At 50.6% G+C, this 20,080-nt stretch overlaps 1 protein-coding gene across 4 annotated transcripts in view; it reads right to left on the bottom strand.

Moving 5' to 3' along the window:
- The window catches only part of TMEM184B (transmembrane protein 184B), a 47,189-nt gene extending 31,558 nt beyond the window's left edge, over nucleotides 1–15,631 (bottom strand). Inside the window, exon 1 of one of the 4 annotated variants that reach the window (XM_063075053.1) lies at nucleotides 15,390–15,631. The gene's annotated coding sequence lies outside the window, so the exon portion shown is untranslated. The remainder of the gene's footprint in view (nucleotides 1–15,389) is intronic. The other 3 variants (XM_063075054.1, XM_063075051.1, XM_063075052.1) reach the window with 3 other exon arrangements.
- Nucleotides 15,632–20,080: the final 4,449 nt, after the last annotated feature.

The raw sequence follows: 20,080 nt of genomic DNA, 5'->3' as shown, positions 1-20,080 counted from the left end.
ACCGGGCTGTCAGGCGGCTCCCCTCTTCTCTGCAATCTCTCTGCCTCTCTGTCCTTATTCTTCCCCAGACACGTCCCCCACACCCCTCAGTCTCAGGCTGCAGATCACAGAGAAAGCAACGTGAAGCACTTGCCCCTCCTCCTGGTGGCCGACCTGCCAGTGAGCACGGTCACTCCACACCTGTCTCCCATTCACATGCCACCCAGCAGGCTGTGAAGATGTCAGGCCATGCAGTCAGTGCTCTGTCTCAGGCTGTCTCAGGCTGAGTCAGGGAACTGAGCTGGAATCTCGGCACCATCACCTGAGCTGGGGCAGGTGACTGTTTCTTGTGAAGAGCACAGGTGCACTGTCCCATAGACAAGGCCTTTGGGCCAAATGGGTTCAGGAATTCGGGATTTTTCAGATCCTAGAAGGGATTATGGGGCTGTATATGGCATGACACTTCTGGAGGGGTCTGCACAGCACCCCAAAATCAGACGCATAGTATTTCCATAGAAAAATGTATGGCTAGTCACCCTAGGTGAGATATTTTTAAAGACCATAATTAGTCTCGCATCAATTCAGGTCAAATTTTTGCCACAAAATTAGTCTGCTGCAGACTTAGAAGACCCTTTGGGATTTCTGAGCATTCTGGATTCCAGAACGGTGATGAAGGGACGTGAGCCTTGACTGTCCTCGAGAGCTGCAGAGAGGTAGATGGTTAAGAAAGCTGCTTCAAGTGTGGCTTATTTTACACTTATTTTCACACAGGATGGTATACCTCCTTCCAACCTGAACACAGAACATGTCAGGAGCAGTTCTGGCTCCTGTGCAGGAAGCCTGGGCCCTTGGCTTCCCTTCCCAGCCTCCTGTCTGAGCGTATGCAACAAAAGGCCCTCACAGCCCCTGTACATGTGAGCCCACGTTTCTGTGACCATGTGTCCTTTCCTGCACCCCGGTCCCCACGGACCCGCAACTCTTCACTCTTGACTCATTCTGAACATCATGGCCTTCCCCTAAGGGCAGCCTGCTCTGCAGTACTGAAAAGGTCAGCTCTTACAGCGTCCGTGTCTTCCATGCCTTGGCACCCATCTCTAGGCCCAGTCGTCTGATGCCAAGCACACAGCAGGGATTTCGAGAAGAGAATCGACTGAATGATGGAATGCCTGCACACTGTGGGCAGTCTGTCACTCTGACCCTCCCCACCACTGACACATTCCAGAGTTTGCTGAAGGCCCTGGGTGTTTGGCTGGAGAGAGGGAAGGGCCAGGTGAGGGCAGAGGACAGGGGCTGAGTCACACCACGGTCTTGCAACGTGGAAAGGCCACACCAGGGAAGGAAAAGGGATCTGTTTTATGGACTCCATTAGGACACAATCCTATCCACCTGGTGGGGGCAGCAGGAAGGTGAAGTCTGCCAAGATAGAAATGTTTTGACCAATCAGAACAATCTAGCAATGTTCTGGCTGCTTCTAGAATAAGGAAGCTCCCACTCAAACAGGGCTGGAACACTGACTGAGAAACTCTGTTGGGTAGTTTACTTCTACCTGTCTTCTCCCCAACTAGACTAGACCTGGTCGTGAGAGGTCATGTCCTAGGTGCACCTATCTCAGAGCCTGCACATAGCACTCAATGTGCTTTGGCTGGATTAGGGAACAACTGAATGAATAAGTTTGTCCTTTGCAGTTCCCTCCAACTCTAAAACTCTGTGACACCCTCCACCACCACCACCACTGTGCCAACCCTGCGGACTGGAACGTTCTCTCGTTCTCCCCACAGACCTTTACTGCCAGCCGCCTTAACATCTATCACCTTCTACAACCTATTAGTCTGTGCATGTTTGGTATGCCTTGGTACCTGCTCTTTTCTTTCATAGCATTTACCACAACTGTGACTATATTTGTTCACTTAACACCTGTCTTCCAGGAGGGCAGAGACCATGTCCACCTTGATGACCACCACGCCTCTGACCCAGGAGCTGGATGACAGTGGGTGCTAGAAAAGCATTTGCTGAATGACTGCTTTGGGGACAGAAGATACAGCATGGACAAACTCATGAAGACAATGTGTTGATAGACACTGGGCCAAACGTCTGCTGAGAACAGTGTACCTATATGGGCTGCTGTGAACAGGCCTCACAGGGGGCAGTGTGGCCTAACTGGCAGACCACCTATGGCACATTACAGTTTGTGAAGCCCTCTGACAACTGTGTGAAGTGGGTCCTGTCCCAGTGAGAGAACCTAGGCAGGGATGCAAGTCCCCTGGGAGGAGCGCTGGGGAGCCCCGAGAAGTAGAGTCCACAGGGCTGCCAGACCCCGGGGCTGGAGCTCACTTCTTGAGAAGAGAGCTCAGGTTTCAGGGCCTGGAGCTAATGGGAATGAGGGGAACAGACTCGGCAAATCCAGCTCACAAAACCAGGGGGGAGCTCCAGTTTACAAGTGTCCTCTCCACCTCCTATAAGAGAGCCAGAAGGGCACTGGAGAGCAGAATCAGAGGGATGGGGAAGTGGGAGTCTTGGGTCAAAGTCAGCCAGGCCCTGGCGAAGCCTAAGGAATGATCCCAAGACCAGAAGGCACCTCAGAGGGACACAAACTCTCACTTCCTGACACGGCCCCACCCCCATCCTTCTCCAGGAGCGATGCCTTCTGGCTGACCCCCTTCTGGAGATGCCCTCCTTTTTCAGACAAGCTCCGAAGCTATGTGTCGTCACTCTGGCTTTGCCACTTATTAGCTTTGTGTCTGTAGACAAGTTACATAACCTCTCTTTGCCTCAGCTTTCTCATCTGCAAAATGGGGATGTAAGTCACTAAATTTGGGGTTACCTGCCTTGGAATTTAAGCATTTCAGAGAGCATCTCACCATCTCAACCAGACTTTATTCTCAGACTCACTGTAACTTCACGTTCAAGGGACACCTTCCTGTTGCCCCTCCCACTTATATTTTATTATGTCCTGTGTACGGGCTGAGTGATGACCTCCCAAAGATGTCTATGTCCTAATCTCTTGCACCTGTGAACATGTTACCTTACAGGGACTTTGCAGATGGGAGTAAGTAAAGGATCTTGAGATAGAGAGGTTATCCTAGATTATTTGGGTAGGGCCAATGTACCATAAGGGTCCTTATGAGAGGGCTGAGAGTGGGAAGAAGACAGTGTGACATGGAAACAGAGAGAAGAGAGGCTGGAAGACTCTCCGCTGCTGCCTTTGAAGATGGAAGAAGTGGCCACCAGCTAAGAATGCAGGTGGCCTCTAGAAGCTAGAAAAGGCAAGGAAATGGATTCTCCCCTAGAGCCTCCCAAAGGACACAGCCCGGCTGACACCTTGATTTTAGTCTAGTGAAATGCATTTTGGACTTCTGACCTCCAAAACTGTAAGATAATAAATTCGTTTCTTAGGCCACTAAGTTTCCAGTAATTTGTTACAGCAGCAGTAGCAAATGGCTTGCAGATGAGGAACAGAGGCCTGAGGGCTGAAGCAGTTTGTCCACGGTCGCCTGGTAAATGGCCCCTCACACAATCCTCGCTATGCTTTCAACCCACACATTTCCAAGGGCTGAGAGACAGCCTTAGGCTCTGGAGCCAGACCACCTAGATTTGATTTCCAGCTCTGCTACTTACTAGCTTTGTGTTCATGCCAAATTATATAACCTCTCCTGGCCTGAGCATCTCATCTGTAAAATGGGGATGCAGCCATGCCTACCTCAGAGAGAGCCGTAGGCAATAAACAAGTTAATGTAGAAAGCACTGAGAACGGGACACAATGTAATGTTATCCAGTACAAGGGCACTTCAAAAAGTCTGTGGAAAAACAGAATTGAAAGATGAGATGAATCTTTCCCTCAACTTTTTGAAGTACCTGTGTGTAGTGGATTGAATTATGTCCCCCCAAACTCACTGAAGATTGAATTGTGTCCCCAAAGTTGTACGTATTAGAAACTTAGCCCCCACTGTGACTGTAAGGAGGGTGGGAAATCCTATTATGGTAATTGAAAGGTAGGGCCTTGAAGAGGTGATTGGATTGTAGGACCGTGCAGTAGTGAATGGATTAAAGATGGTGGTCAGGGGCGTGGTTCTGTGGGCTTTAAAAGAAGAGGAGAGTCTGCCTCTCTCTCTCTCTGCTCTCTCTGCTTCCACCATCTTGCAACGTGGGACCCCTGGATCACCGTTGCCACCACCAAATGGACTTCGGACTTCTCAGCCTCAGAAACTGTAAGCAATAAATTTCATTGTCTTTATAAGTCACCCAGTTCAGTGTACTCTGTTATAAGCAACAAAAACGGACTAATATACTGTGTATTATTACTCTCCCACTGCACGGTTGTTTCGTCCTTCACCAGGCTGGGAGTTCAAGTTCCCAGTGGTCTCTGTCTCTCCTTGCTCACTCTCTTGTAAACCTTCTGAGGTCACATATTCACTCATGAGCTTCAGATCCAAACCCTTTTGAGCTGCAGCCATGAAATGCTCAGGCAGGCCGCTGCCACCCACAAGCCGGGTTAAACCAGCAACACATTCTCACGTACAGCTCTGGAATATTAATGCAACCTGGGAGGGTTTTTGTTCTTTTTATTGATTATATATGAAGAAACGTCCATCTTACATAACTCACTAGGTGGAATTTGACCTGAGCACTGCTAATGTGAACTGACCACTCTGCTCCCACCCAGTTGCCTGGGAATGGCAAGTCGCCCACCTCAGGACTGCTCCGGCTGTTAGCTTCTGGGTGGCTGCCGTTTGGGGGGAGGCCGACGCACATCAGAGCAGGTCAGCAACCCACAGCCTGGCCCTTCTCCAGAGGGGATTAGAGGGAGAGAGCAGCCGGAGGCTGAGCAGTTCTGCCTGGTGAGCCTTTTGAAAAAGGATCACGTGCACTCACAAGGGGGCAGGGGTCTGCACTGTTCCCACTCCCCTTCCACCAAACAAGCCAAGGCCACTCTAGAGTCTCCACAATTCTCCCCCTTCTCTTGGGGCTGAGTTCCCATGAATGTCTTAACCAGGAGAGAAAAATCATCCAATCGTGTACCTATCTGTCCCTTGAGGGGAGGTGGTGCAGAAATAAAGGGAACAACAAAGGAATCCAAAATCCTTCAGCAAGGGCTTAATTCAGCCTTGTAATTCTTTTTTTTTTTAAACATATACACCAATCCAAATTTTGGTCATCTCAGTTTTCTCCGAAATTGAGAACACATGGACCAAATGCTCAACCTCTACCAAGGCTTTTGAGCCCTCTAAATGTGATCGCCTTTCCAGCCAGCTGAGATCCCATTGGGGCCTGAGCAAGTGGATCCCCTTTAGATGCAGAATCCTGAAGCCCAACAGTCCTACGGCCCTGTGGGAGCAGGCTGTCTAAGCCAAGACCCCCATACCTGCCCATCCTCTGAGACCCTGTCAAGCAGGAAGCTGGCTCCAGCCCAGGATACCTCAGTAAGAAATCCCAACCTGAACTTTATCCACGCAAACACGTGTTGAGCCAGGTGAGCCAGCATCCTGCCCCGGGTATACACCCAGCATCTATGAGCATGCATGTGTCCCCAAAGACAGGAACAAGCACCTTCACAGCAGAAGAGGCTGGACACAATCCAAATGCCCATCCACACAGTGATCTACTCAGACAGTGGACTCCTATGCAGCAGTGGAAAGGAGCAAAGGACCGCTACAGACAACCTGGACGACCTCACTGACAATGCTCAGGCCAGGAAGGCAGACAGACACTGAAGAGTACTTTCTCTATGCTTCCATTCATGGAGGGTCAAAACCAGGCAAAACTAATCAAAGGTGCTGAGGTGTGAGTATGGCTACCTGCGGAGGATAAGTGACCAGGAGGTGGCCCCAGGGAGCCTCCTGGGGTGCTGGGACTGTTGTGCGGCTTGATCCGAGCAGTGATTTACATGGGTATGTACTAATGTAAAAATCCATCAAGCTGTGCATCTAAGATCTGTGTAGTCTACTGTAGTAAGTTAAACTTCCATAAAAAGTTTAAAAAATATAAATATGTACCTTTGAGCACCATCTATGTCCTAAGTCCAAGGGTATCTCAGACAAGACTCTGACTCTTTTAAGAGCTTACAGTCCAGAGGGGAAGAAAATACACTCAACTAACAATACAAGGATGTCCGTGGCCAGTGGGACAGGTCATGAGAGTAGGTCAAGGGTTTTGGTATCACTCGAGATTTGGGGGAGGTGGCAGAGCAAACTGATCAACTGCAGGAATTTTGGAGGTAGCCAGACCTGTGTCTAAATCCCACTTCCCAACATACAACCTCGAAAAGGTATCTGCTCTGCTTCCTCACCTGTAAGGAGGGAGTCACAGTAGCTGCATGTCATGGGTTCTCAAGGACACAAGGAAGGGATCCACACAAGGCATTCCACGCAGGACCTGGCCTCAAGGCACGTGACTGTTGTGCTCCTGCTTCGAGGTTGGGCCTGCCCCCCACCAGGCACTGAGTTACATGCACAGATGTCAGACAGGCTCTGGCCCCCACAACATCCCATCCCACCCATGAGGAAGTCAGCTACGCATTCACTCACGCAGCAAATACCTAACAAATCAGGGGCTGTGAGCAGTACACGGACTTTGCCTGCAAGGAGCCCGCCACCCAGTGAGCAATCAGATATTTAGGACACAATGTAAAAAGCCCCAAGTGCCACTGGAGAGGAACAGACACAGAAGAGGGGGAGGGTCAGTGGGCGGTGTGGAGGTGGAAACCAAGCTGGGCCCTGAAAGTCAGGTGGGATTCAGGCACACGAAGAATGCTCTGGAGGGCAAGGCAGGCAGGCGGAGGGAACCCCATGAGCAAAGCCACGCTGGTAGGAAGTCAAGGTGGCAGAGAAGAGGGCCACCAGTCAGGTGTAACTCAAGAAGAGGCCCAGAAAAGAGGGCCTGAGTGCCCGGGGTTGAGCGAGACTGTATTCTGCAGTCAGTGGGAAAGCCCCGGAAGGCTTCAGAGGTCAGAAAGTGAGCCCATCAGAGCTGAGGTGTAAGACAACAAGGCCAGCCAATGGCAGTGTTTTGGAGGGGCCAGAGGGAAGTGGCTGAGTCTCTACAGGACTGGGGCTGCAGTGTATTTACCCAGGAACACCCAAACCTTCACAGTAGGTCTCCTCTGTACATATATAAGCAAAGGCACTTAGTATTTTGCACAGATAGTGGCTCTCAGACACTCTGCCCTATACCTGCTAGTCACTCCGCGATCTATCTTGCTGAGACAGTTTCAGTGTGCGGAGTTTCCACCTTATTTTTTATGGCTGTACTGTACTCCATGGTTTGAATGAACCATTATTTGTGGCTCCCTACTAATGAACATTGAAGGCACTTCTAATCTTTTGCTATTACAAATAGAGCAGCAATGACTAACCATGCAAATAAATCATTTTGCACATGTGTTAACACATCTGTAGGATAAATTCCTAGAAGTGCAGCTGCTGGTGAAAGTGTACAAGCATCTGTAATTTTGAAAAATGTCACTAGAGAGGCAGAATACCTTTAAATCATTCATCCAAGAAATGAGCCTCAATGTTGGGGAAAATACTAACAACATGTAGTTTTAAGGTGCCCTGGTGAAGAAACAGTAAACAAAAGTTCAGTTTTCAGCAAACAGAGTTCTGGGTCAGGAGATGGTGCTGGACCTAGGTCAGCCACAACTTGCTCAGTGCTCTGGGCCACTAACTTACATTTCCTCAGCTGTCAGTACAAGGTTAGACCCACCCAGCCCCTCACCCCTTCCCAGGGCAGACAGGCTCTGATGCCCTCATCCTGGGGCAGGCAGAAGGGTAGACGGTGACTTGAGTCACCACAACATCCAGCAGTAACTGGTCTCCCTGGGTGATGGTGCCAGTGCACAGAGGAGGAGCGGGCAGGCATGGTGGGGAGGGGGTGGGGGAGGAGAGACTGAGAGAAACCAGTGGTCCCAGTACAGCTATCCCAATGAGTGATAAGCACCTCTTGCAGGGGACACCACAGCCATGCAAGGCACACTCACACTTCACAACATTCACTCTGGGCTGGCTCCGCTCCCTGCTCCATCATGAACTTGTGACATAACTCGTGTGCCCAGCAGCCATCGGCTCCTGAGCATAGCTCTTCCTCACCTGCTGGCAACTTGCGGAGGATGGAGACGGGTCTCTGCAAAGAATATCGAGTGTCCTCCCTGAAGTGAGATGGCTGAGTAAAGGCAGTGAGCAGGGCAGGGCTTCCTCCAACCCCACAAATCTGGCTCAACTACTGAAAACCATGAACAAGAGAAAAGGTCTTCTGCCCCCAGCTGAGTGGGAGATGCCTCTTAGCAAATTAAAGCCAGCAATGGAGAGAAAAAACCCTCCTCAACCTTCCCAGCCCAAGCTCTGCTCCCTCTGGCTAGGACAGCAAGGAACCCCAGTAAATCAAATCCTACTTAAATGTGCGGAGGTTACTGCTATTAAAGTTTTTCTAACCAAGATGCAATGCATCAACCTTTTGGTAAATCTAGGTTTTCATATATCCTATTTGTTTAAACCCCATTGACAAATGTGTACAGATGCACTTTCTCCTCCTGGAGGTGAGGCTAGGGCCCCAAACGCACCCAATGCCTGTGTTTCGTGCCTCTATGTGTGCTAGAGGTGGAACCACCATCTGTAAAGCCCTTTCCCCACCTCTCCACCTGCCAACTTCCACTGTCCAGAGCCCCAAGCCCAACTGCCCTTCCTCTGGGGAGCACTGGCTCCGCAGCCCATCACCAGGCAAAGCAGACTGCTGCCTCCTGGAGCCCCCAGTTTCGACCTGAACCTTTACTAAGGCACTGTCCAAGTCTAAGCAGCAATTCAATTTGCTGGGCCTCCCAGGAGGGCTGCAAGCTCTGAGCACAGGCCTGTGCTGGGATGGCCCACTCAGAGCGGGAAGGGCACAGAACTCAAAACCTGAAACCCTGGGTTTCTCCTTCCCCAGGATCTTAGGCAATTCACCCCTCTGAGCCTCAGTCTCTTCATCTACAAAGTGGGCTCAATAATTCCAAGGTTCCAGGGCCTTTGGGAGGATTAAATGAAACAATATATGTGAAATGTAATAATATATATGAAATGTAATTTGCAAAGTCCTACACAAATTCCAGTGAGGATGTTGATATGATTAGTACGCTAATATTAATTAGTTAATATCCTCACATACCCCCTTCAACAACACCTACCACTGTGCCTTGCAGGTACCTAAACCAATTGCTGATAGGATCCCAGATTTGCAGTTCATTCCAGACTAAATAAAAACCATGGGTGCTAGAGGCGGAGACCAGGAGGCACTGCCAGTGGCTACAGCAGCGCCATGGAGTTATTTTTCTCTCCCAGCTTTTCTGTAAGTGATGACCCAGAGGGCTTTGGGGAACAGCCCCACCCAGCGGAGTGGAGGTTCTCAGCCACCTGCCAGCAGGACAGGGCCTCCTTGAGAGCAGGCTGTCCACAGGGGTTGTAGCAGGAGAAAAATAAAGGCACCAAACTCCACATACGTCTTTCAGGGTGGGGAGGCTATCTGATCTGAAAATCCTGTTTAGGGTGACAGATGCAGTAACTTGCAGAGGTCTCACTCCACCCCCTTTGTTGGGGGAGGGGAAACAGCCATCCTGGGACTGTCCATGACTTACAGGTAAAGGGTCCACAGATCACAACCTTCCAGCAAGGAGACTGGTGTCTTCCAGGGGGTCACCAAACAGATTTGGGGTTGGGAAAAAATCACACACATGCCCACATGCTTCTGCTTCCATCTTCAGTCACACGACCTGGTTCTCTCCAAGCCATGTCCCTTCCCCGGGGGGCTCAAGGCTTTCTAACCTAGGACCTCACCTGAGCCTTGTGGCACCAGGAGGTGGGCAGAGGGGGTACAAGTAGCTCCCATGAGAGGGAGTGAAGCTCAGAGAGGGCAATGATTCATCCAAGGTCATCACTTGGGTTTTCCGACTCTGAGTCCAGTGTCCTGTCCACCACTCATGCCATGGTACTGTCCAGCAAAAACATTGGGGATCTCATCTTTGAAACAAAGTGCCAGGGTTCTGATTTATAGCTTCTCTGACTCTTTTCTACCTATAGTTAACCTTTTAACTTAGTGGGTAAATGCTTATGACCCCATGGTAAGTAAACAATGAGATAACCCAAGTTTATGCCTAGAAAGAACATCCACCCAAACCTTAACAGTGATTATTGTGAAGTTTGGGGTGATTTTTATTCTTATCACCAATCTTTTCTGTGTTCCAAGTTTACTATAAACCACAAGTACTACTTCTATCCAAGAAGTACTATCTGAGAAGCCTACTATTTTTCAAAGGCTGCAACCCTGAGATTAACGTTGCAAACTTTTCAATAAATACTCACTTACTTGTGTGTGACTTTTTAAAACATGGTAGAGATGGAAGTGACGCAAGTTGGGCACAAAGGTTTTCTGGGTGGGATCTTCCCCCTCTGGTTTCCGCCCAAGAAGGAAAAGGAGGTGTCTGCCAGGCTTCCTGCTCCCATTACAGGCCTGAGACCTCCCCCACCATCGACAGGAGCCTGCCCTTGGGCAGACCCAAGGCTGTTTAATGGGCACCCTTGGCTCCAGATGATATTAAACTCATTCCTAACAATCAATCCTGTTCTGATCAGCCTTAATATTGGTCACTTTTCGAGAATAATTCCAGCTTTATCCTGAGTGGCAATGCCATTAACCCACCAACCTGTTCATCTGCTTATTTCAGCACCTACTCTGTGCAAGGCACCATGCCAGACACTGAGCCATCATTAACCTAAGACTGGAAAAATTACCAACCAGAAGCCATATGCCGTCCTTCTGTGTTCTGCCCAAGCACAGGGTTTCAGCCGTGCTAAAATAGCAGCAAACAGGCATGCAAACAAACGTTCCCTGGGTGTCCAGCCCAGTTCCAGCTTCTTGACTACCTCTGCATTTGATTTGATTCTCTCCAGTCCTTAGGAAAGCAGAGTTTGAGAATGAGCACCTGGCAAGAAGGCTGGCAGCCCTGGCTGCCTTTTCACAGTACCTGTGCCACATCCCATTTCATGGAGGTGGAGGCAATGGGGAGGCATGATGAGAAAATCCAAAACTTGGGTGACCACCCAATTCTTCTCTCTGCAGCCCCCTCACACTTTACTTCTTCCCCTTTCTGTCCTCCCTGAGGCCCAGATCACATTCGATAAACATTTGGGCCTACCTGGTGCTGAGTTCTAGTGCCAAACAATTTTATAGACATGAACTCAGACCCTTGCTTCGCGCATGCTGTTCCCTCTGCCTGGAACCCACTTCCTCCACCTTTACATATGGTGGCAGCTTAGACATCACCTGTTAGAAAAGTGCCGCCCAGGCAAGAATGACCTAAGGTTCCCCCAGAGCACCCATGATGACTGTAATTGCTCGTGAGTGTGATGTCTCTCTCCCCAGCTAGACTCAGCTCATGGGCCTCCACACTGCCTGGCACACAGGCCTGCAATACCTCTTCACTGAATAGATTAAATGGCCTGCTAGGTAACAGTAACTGCCAGTGTTTACTGAGCATGTACTATATGCAGAGCTGTGCTGAGCTCCATGCAGACATGGCTAGGTCACAGACAGGTCAGGATAGTCGTATGATGAGGGCTATGCTATTATTACTCCCATTTTCAGATGAAGAAAATTGCATCCTTTCCCCCTTATTTTTAAAGAACAGGAATTAGAACCTGGTAAGCAGCTTGCCTGAGGACACACGGCTAACAAGAGCAAGGATTTGACCCACATCTCGCAATTCTCTCCCAGCTGCTGGGACTGCTGGGCTTCTTTTCACCCTCTCTCCCTTCTCCTCCTGTGCTGCTAGTGACCATCTTTGACCCCTTCCTGAATTCTTAGCCTCCTATCCCAAGGCACCCAATTCAGCAGTCTTCCCTGACTCTTCCCCTCACATCCTACACTATAACAGCTCCCACACCCCTCCACCACGTCCCAAAGTGGACCCCCACAGCTGTGCTTTGGCAGTACTCTGTGAAGACTACAAGTGCAGCACGTCCAACCCCACAGCCTTCAGCCCTGCAAGGAGGGATGAAGTCTTATTCCTCACATTCCGTGTGCCTAGTATATAGCTGCATCAGATGCCGGACAGCCCAACAACCTGGCCAAGCAGTTAGACAGAGCAGGTTACTCCTCACTGAGCTCACAAATGACACCTGGTAGATCAGGCCGACTTTCCTGGCTCCAATTCCTGCTCTGTCCCCGCTCCCCTCTGCCTGTATTTATAGAGCTGATGACTGGGGGTGTGGATGATGGACAGCCACCACAGCTCTCAAATGCATGAAAAGTCAGTGTGGACCCACGAAACCTGGGAGAACGAGCAAGAACTTCAGTCCTTAACAAAAAGTTCCAGCTCAGTGGAGCCAATTCACAACGGGCAAAAAGGCCAGTTACAGAGCAGACACCGTTACAATGGTGGGCTCCAGAGGCCTGGCCTAGGTCACATGGGGTCTTCAAGAGGAGAAGCTGCTAGAAGAGGAGACGGGAAAAGTAGCAGGGACGAAAAGAACATCTGGGACCTGAAGGAGAGCAAACGAGAGGGAGGTTGGGTCTTCTGGGAGTCATTTATAGAAATGAAGGAAGGAGGATAAGGGATAATGCTGCCCTGTGACACATGGATGAGTGTCACTTCCTTTTTGAAACTTTCAAGGGCTCCCTGTTGACCACACCAGGATCAAGTCCAAACTCCTTATTGGGGCCTTCAAAAGTCTTCACGACCCAGGCCCACTGCAGCCACAAGGGAGAGAGGAGACATTCCAGACCTCCACATCTGCCCGGGGTTCCCTCCTCCTAGAACATCATCCTCTTTCCATGGGTGGAGCACCCCTCATCCTTCAGGGCCAGGAGACTTCTGGCATACGCCAGGGTTAGTGGGGGAAGAGCTCGGGCTCCGAAGTTCAGACTGACTGGTTCAAAGCTCAGATCCACCAACCAGTTGTGTGACTTCGGCATGGTTTAACCTCTCAACACTTCCGTGGCTGACTCCTCTGCAAAATGCAGAAGGTGATTTTGTCCCATCACCCAGTGAGGATGAAACACATTAATTCATGAAAGCACTTTGAACTGTGCCTGGCACACAGTAAGGGCTCAATAAATGAGCTGTTGTTCCTATTGTCCTCTGGGCCCCTTTAGGGCCCTCTGTTTCGATCACAAGTAGAGCACTGTCTTGCACATATTTGTTACAGGTTGGGTCCCCTCTGCCAACCACAATCTTTTAAAAAGCATGACCCACAACTCTGGCCTCTCTTCCCTGAGGCCCAGCACAAGAGGGCACGCAGTAGGTGTTCAGTAAGTGCTTACTGCCTGTGAGTGCCTCAAGTCGAAGGTCTTGGGGCAGACCCCACACCTAGCTCTCCCAGAAACACACCAAATCCCCAGTCTAAAGGCCCCCAGAACAAGAAGCACATTTGCTGTTACTGGTTTTCAAAACAATAAAGGGCCGTACCCTGCCTTGCCCAGGCTGTTTCCACTCCAGGGAACTTACACAGAAAAATGAGCACAGCAGGGACTAGAAATAGCACTGAGCCCCTCTAAGAGAGAGTGCTGGACAGGCCAACCAGAAACCAGGAGCAAAACCTCAAAGACGGAGTGGGAGAAAACAGCCTCCAGACAGAAGCCCAAGCTCACAGAACTCGGCCAACAAGAGGGAAGTAGGACAAGTGGATCACTCACGCCCAATCTGCCTTGAAGCTCTTCTTTCCACCACTTGAAGAGATTTAGGAGGGGCTGCTTGTATAATCTGCCACCACCACGGCAGCAACTTACAACAGAGAAGACAGCACAAACTGCCACAAGGCTTCTGGGGGAATTCAAAGCGACTTCTCCACCCACACTGGCTATTGGGGCCTCATGACTAGGCTGAGGTCATATATATGTCCATCTCCCCAGCAGACCGGGAGCCCCTAGAGGGCAGGCACCAGGTCCCATTCAACTTCAGACCTCTGTGCCGTTGGCATGTTGCCTGGCACGTAGTAGGTACTCAATAAGTTACAAGGCAACAAGATGTGGCAGCAAGAGAGAGGTCCTGGCTCAAGGATGACTCCAGCCAGCCCTGCCATGTATCATGGACAATCGAGTCACGAATTTCCTTGGGGCCTCAGTTTTCCTCATCCACAAGTAGGGAAAACAATAGTTCCTTACTCATACGGCTGCTGTGAGAACAGGGAAAATATATGTGGAAAGCGCAAAAGCCTCAGATGGATGTCAGTCATCCTTCAAGCTCAGCTCAGCAGCTCGCCAGTGCTGGGGTCTTTTCTGCTGGCCTCATTCCCCCTCCCCCAGCACGGAACTCACCACTGCACTCATTCTACTCCTTTGTTTTGTATTTGTCACATCATTGTGATTCCTTGTTTCCAAGTCTGTTTCTCCCACCCTCCTGAGAGCTCCTTAATGTCTGAGGAGTGGGCGCACAGGCCTGGCTGCTGGGATTCTCCCTCCCCACAGTCCCAACTCTGATACACACAGCACCCTCGACAAGATACTCAGATGTGAACAGCCTGGGAAGGCCACCAAGCTTGCTGAAAAGGGAGATGTAAAGGGGCATTGCAAACATAACCTGTCAAGGAAGTCACACCTCTGAGACCTACACCGCCTCTGCAGGTGCAAGTGAGCTTGTTTGCCTGGCTGACTCCACAGCACACAGGCCTCTAGGGCACAGATTGCTGCTTCTTTCCTTACGTAGAGCACTGGCAGTCAGATAAATAATACATGGCCTTCATCTCACACAGGTATCAGGCATGCAAACACCTACTTTGCCCCAGGATGCCCTGGAAGAGAGGGAGGGATAAAGTGTCTGGCCATATCCAGAGGGGATATGGATTGGGAACCCCTACCCACTCCCCAGCCTCACTGCCTCGCCTGGCCTGGAACCACCTAGCACTACATACAAGTAGATCCAAGCAAGGTGCCCAAGGGTGTGCCCAGGGAGGAAATGTACAACCCACAGAAAGGACACACACACCCAAATCCAGTCTCTATGGTCCCTTTGGAGGCAAATATCCTTGGAGACCCAGGTTGCAGTCAGTCCCCCTCCACACACGCTGACCTGTGTGCAAGGCGTGTACATCCTCCATTCACGCAGCCTTGAAGTCCTCCCCGGCCAACCAGCTTTCCAGGTCACCAGCACCCGCAAAGGGCACGATGCCTCCCCCACTCATTCGGCCGTGCCAGGCGCCAGCACAGCCCCCCGGGCGCACACGATCCCACACTTGCAAAGGGCCTGTCCATGCACCTCCCCTCTTCCCCAGCTCCCCCCGGCAGGTCCGATTACACTCCAGCGCGGCCCCCGCCACGTCGGCGTGGAGGGGGAGCGGGCACACCCACGGGCCGCCCCGAGACCCCGCAGGCCAGCGAGTGGGAGCAGGGCTGGGCGGGCGGGGGGGGGCGACGGACACCCCCTCCCTCCTCGGCCAGGCCGGCCGTTTACGTACCTTCCCCACCCGGGGACCGGCGGCCGACGCGACCCTCTCCAAAACGGAGCAGCCCCCCGCCCCCGAGCGTCCGCAGCCGCCCCCCTCCGGGCCTCCGGCGCGACGCCGGCCGGGCGGGGTACCTCAGGATCCCATGGTGGCGGCAGCGGAGGGTGCGGGCGACGCGGGGCTGCAGGACGGTACGAGCCGGGCGGGCAGGCGGCGCCGCAGCCCCGGTAACTCGGCCGCCGCCGGCACGTCCGGGACCAACGGAGTGCTGCCCGGCGCGCCTGCGCACTGGGAGCGCCGCCGGGGAGGGCGGGGCGGAGAGCGCTCTGCTGAGATCACCGGCCCGGCCTTAAAGGGGACGCGCCCTGAACTCCAGCCCTCCGTCCCCGGGGCGGGCGCCACCCCGGGATTCCTGCCGCTAGCAAACAAAACGGCCAAGACCAGTCCCCCAACCTCGCCCACCACAGCTTCCTGGGGTGCAGGACAGAGCGTTGGACTCCAAGCTCTGTCTCTGGGCTCTGTCCCTGCCACTCTCTGGCTGTCTGGAGCTTCACTTCTCTTAACCCTAATTTCTCCATTTGAGCCCGATTTGAAGATGAAACAAAATAAAATGGTTATTTGCTGAGTGAAGGATGTGTGTGGAATTGTGGAATGGACGTATACCGAGTGTTGTGTGCAACTACGCGAGATGAAATTGCAAAGCTCAGAAAGAGGCTTTTCCTTCCCACTCCACGTAGCAGCGTTTCTCTCTTGTTCACCGCGCTCTGGGCGGCCTAACTGGTCAATTCGCCCGTTCTCTTTCAAGCCCCAGCCCATTTCTGTTTGCCAGGTCCGCACGTCACCCAGGTTAACTGAAACACATAAAATGCAATCAAGTTCCCGCGTTGAGGTGCTCGAGATCCCCCAATGTATTTACATCTCCAGCTCAGACTCCTCCCCTGAACTGCTCAACATCTCTTGCTTGGAGGTCCAATAGGCATCTCAAAGTCCACGTGTCTGCAACTGAGCCTACCTCCCTTTCCACAGCCTGCAAACCTGCTCCTCCACAGCCTTCCCTCAGATGTCTATCCTTCCAGTCCTGTTGGCTCTACCTGCAAAATAGAGTCAGCTCTCTGCATCCACGATTCAACCAACCAAGGATCAAAAATATTTGGGGGGAGGGGGAATTGAGTCTGTGCTGAACATGTACAGATTTTTTTCTTGTCAATATTCTCTAAACAATACAGTATAACAGCTATTTACGTGGTATTTAAATTGTATTAGGTATTATAAGTGATCTAGAGATGATTTAAAGTATACGGGAGGGTGTGCATAGGTTATATGCAAATACTAAGTCATTTTATATCCCAGACTTGAGCATCTGCAGATTTTGGTATCCGTGAGGGGTCCTGGAATCAATCGCCAGAGAATACTGAGGGATTACCGTATTATCTAGACTCTGACCACTTCCACGCCACCGCCACTGCCCGGGATTATTGCCATGTTCTCCCAATCCATCACCCTTTTCCCAATCTTGCCCTCTGGTCTAGTCTACATCAATATACAAGTCAGAGGGATTCTTTTAAAAACTAACTCAAAACATGGCACTTCTTTGCTCAAATCCCTCCACTGGCTCCGCATTTCACTCCAGTAAAAGCCAAAGTCCTTACAAGTCCCTACTAAGCCTTGATGTGACACTCTACCTGGCCAGGCATGTCTGTCCTTATCTCTTACTCTTCTCTCCATCCACACTGACCCCTTGCTGTTCCCAGAAGAAGCCGAGCACAGTACTCAGCCTCAAGTCCCTTGCACCAGCTGTTCTCTCTGCTGGGGTCTCTTTCCCCAAGATACCCAAATGGTTTCTCCCTCACCTTCTTTAAGGGTTTGCTCAAATATCCCCCACACAGTGAGGCCTCTGCCCCAATCACCCTAGTGAAATGGCCAGACCCTTCACATGCTCTGTTTTCCCCCACATCACTTCATTTCCATGGTATTGTATAGTTGGCCTATTTTACTGTTTGTCTTCTTCCAGTAGAACATAAGTTCTATGAGGACAAAGATTTTTGTTGCTTTTGTTTCCTGATGTAATCCTAGTAGTTAGTACAGGGGCTGACGTAGAGAACATGCTTGAAAAATATTTGTAGCATGAACGAAGATCCCATAATAGCAAAGTCCTACAGAAAAATTCCTTCCCAGCCCCGGGTAGGAAGTTCCTCGGTCTGTCCCAACACAACAAGGCTTATCAATTGCCTCATAGTCATTTATGATTTCCCAGTCTCCTTCCCTACACACTAACCCCTCCAGGGCAAAGTCCTTTTCCCAATTGTTACCATATCTGTGATGCTTAGCACAGAAACCTTACAAATCAGACACACTCTGACATCCACTGTCCTCTCCAGAGCATTCAGGCCAAACCACAACCAACTTCAGGTTTCTAGTCCCTACTCCTCAAGGGCACTTTTGGGTCTCAATTTACAGAGGCCCCAGGCTGGCGGGGGCAGAGGCAGGTGGTGGATATTTTTAGGCTTGAGTTGCCAGAAAGGGGCTCAAAGACAGAAAGTCACCTGGCCTAAGTGACATGGGAGGTCAGCAGGTGGAAATGGGAGCCCTAGTTGGTTGCTCGCTGCTGGGAGGTAAAAGCCACCCCCCCCAAGGCCTTCACCCAGGCTTTCTAGAATGAAAATAAACACCTACTCTCCCTATCCTGATTCCCCTTCCCCCTCCATGCAACCACCCATTCATTGTTTCTAAACACGCTTATATCTGTCCCCTCTCCTCTCCACGCCTGTGGCCTCTGCCTGGTCAGGCACCTTATCCTCTGGATGATTATGAGTTTCCCAGCCCAACAGTCTCACCTTTACACCTGCCTACTGGCTAATGAAGAGAGAATAACTTTCCCCGCCTCTAGCTCCACTTCTTTCCACCCAGCAAACAGCTATTCTTCCTCGAAAGAACAGATCGGGTATTACTTTTTGGTTCCTTCTTGATCCCACCCCCCTATTATCCCCTCCCCAATTCTGTTTTAATTACTTTCTCGCTAACAAAATATTGGAAATAACCCGAAAGTCATTGAATGGTTTAGTAAATTATGGTTTACTAATACAAATGACATACTGTATAGATATTTAAAAATTCTCTTTACACATTCCTAATCACTTCCATGGAGGGAATACTTAGGGATAATATTGAGTGGAAGACGCAGTAATAGATTTGTAAGACAGTCTGGTCTGAACTCTGTTTTAAACAAAAAAATGCTTAGAAGAAAGATTAGAAAGGAATATAACAAAATGTTTACCATGGGTCCACCTAAGCGGCAGGATTATGAACATTGGTTATCTTCTCTTTTTGTTTCTCTGTATTTTCCAAAATTTGTTTGCAAAATCATGTAATATTTTTGAAATAGAAAGAAAGCTACTTAAAGAAATGGCTTATTGTTCCCTTCTGGGTTTTCTTCTCAGCATGTATCATAATTCATCTCAATGCAACTGTCTCCCCCACCAGACTGAGGGCCTCTCAAGAATAGGGACTCAGGCTGGATTTATCTCTGCATCCTCCCATGCCCAGCTCAGTAAATATCCACAGACAAGAATTCCACCCCTCCGCTCAGTGCCAGCTATAGAAGGTGAGTCTGGCTGTGTTGCAGAGGTTGCTGACCAGTGACAATTCCACAGTTCCATGTCTGGGCAGCCAGAAAGAAAGCCTAGATCTAATCATCCCCCTTCCCTCTGCCGCAAATCCCCATCTAGCATCTGGCAGGGGAGTGTGGAGGAAAGAGCAGAAGCCTCAAGGATGCAACCTGATGAGTGGCCCAGTGCCCAGAGCACTCCCGACCCATTTACCTGTAGCCTTTGTGTCTCCCACTTGCCCCCAAGGATGCTGTGGGAGACTTGGCCAGATGCCCTGGTGAGGCAGCATGGTGAGACCAGCAGAGCACAGGCCCAGCTCCATTATTCCCCAGCAGTGTGACTTTAGGCATGTGGCTTTGCCCCTCTGAGCTTCAGTTTCTGCATCGGTAAGTGGAATGTAAGGGCTACCATTTGGCAGAATTGTCCTGATAATATGTATGAAAATGTTGACACAGCACTTTGCACATGACTGATGACCAGGCTGCTGTCCATAGAACAGTGGCTGCTGAAGACCTAACCAACTTCCAACCTGAATTAGACCTTTTAGGTTGCAATGGACTAAGACTCAACTCAAACTAAATTAAACAAAGGAAGAGAATTGATGGGCTCACTTAATTAGGAAGTTCAAAGCACAGCTGGATTTGAGGCCTCACGCAGTGTCCGTGGGATGCCTTTCTCTCTATCTCTTCGTGTGTGTGTGTGAGTGTGCGTGCGTGTGTGTGTGCGTGCGTGCATGTGCGTGTGCGTGCGTGCGTGCGTGCGTGCGTGTGTGTGTGTGTGTGTGTGTTGGTCTCATTCCCAGGTGGCCTTTCCCCCCAGTGGCAAAGAGAGTTCTTCATTCCCAGGAATTTCAGACTATGTCCCAGGATTGCCTCTGACTGGCCCAGCTTGGGTCACATTCCCATCTCTGAGCCAATCATTTTAGCCAAGAAGTGCATGGCCTCACCCCTGGAGCCAGTGAGTGGAGTCAGCCCTTTCAGAACCAAATGTTCTGAGAAGGAGGATGAGTCCCTAAAGGGAAATGAGGTGTCGTGACCAGAAGAATGGGGAAAGAGTGCTGGGAAGGAAAAACCTCAGATGTTCCACAGCTCAGAGAGC

The sequence above is a fragment of the Cynocephalus volans genome, chromosome 12 (assembly GCF_027409185.1).
Source record: "Cynocephalus volans isolate mCynVol1 chromosome 12, mCynVol1.pri, whole genome shotgun sequence".
NCBI lineage: Eukaryota > Metazoa > Chordata > Mammalia > Dermoptera > Cynocephalidae > Cynocephalus > Cynocephalus volans.
The sequence above is the reverse complement of the archived record's forward strand: the minus strand, read 5'-3'. Positions and strand labels throughout refer to the sequence as shown.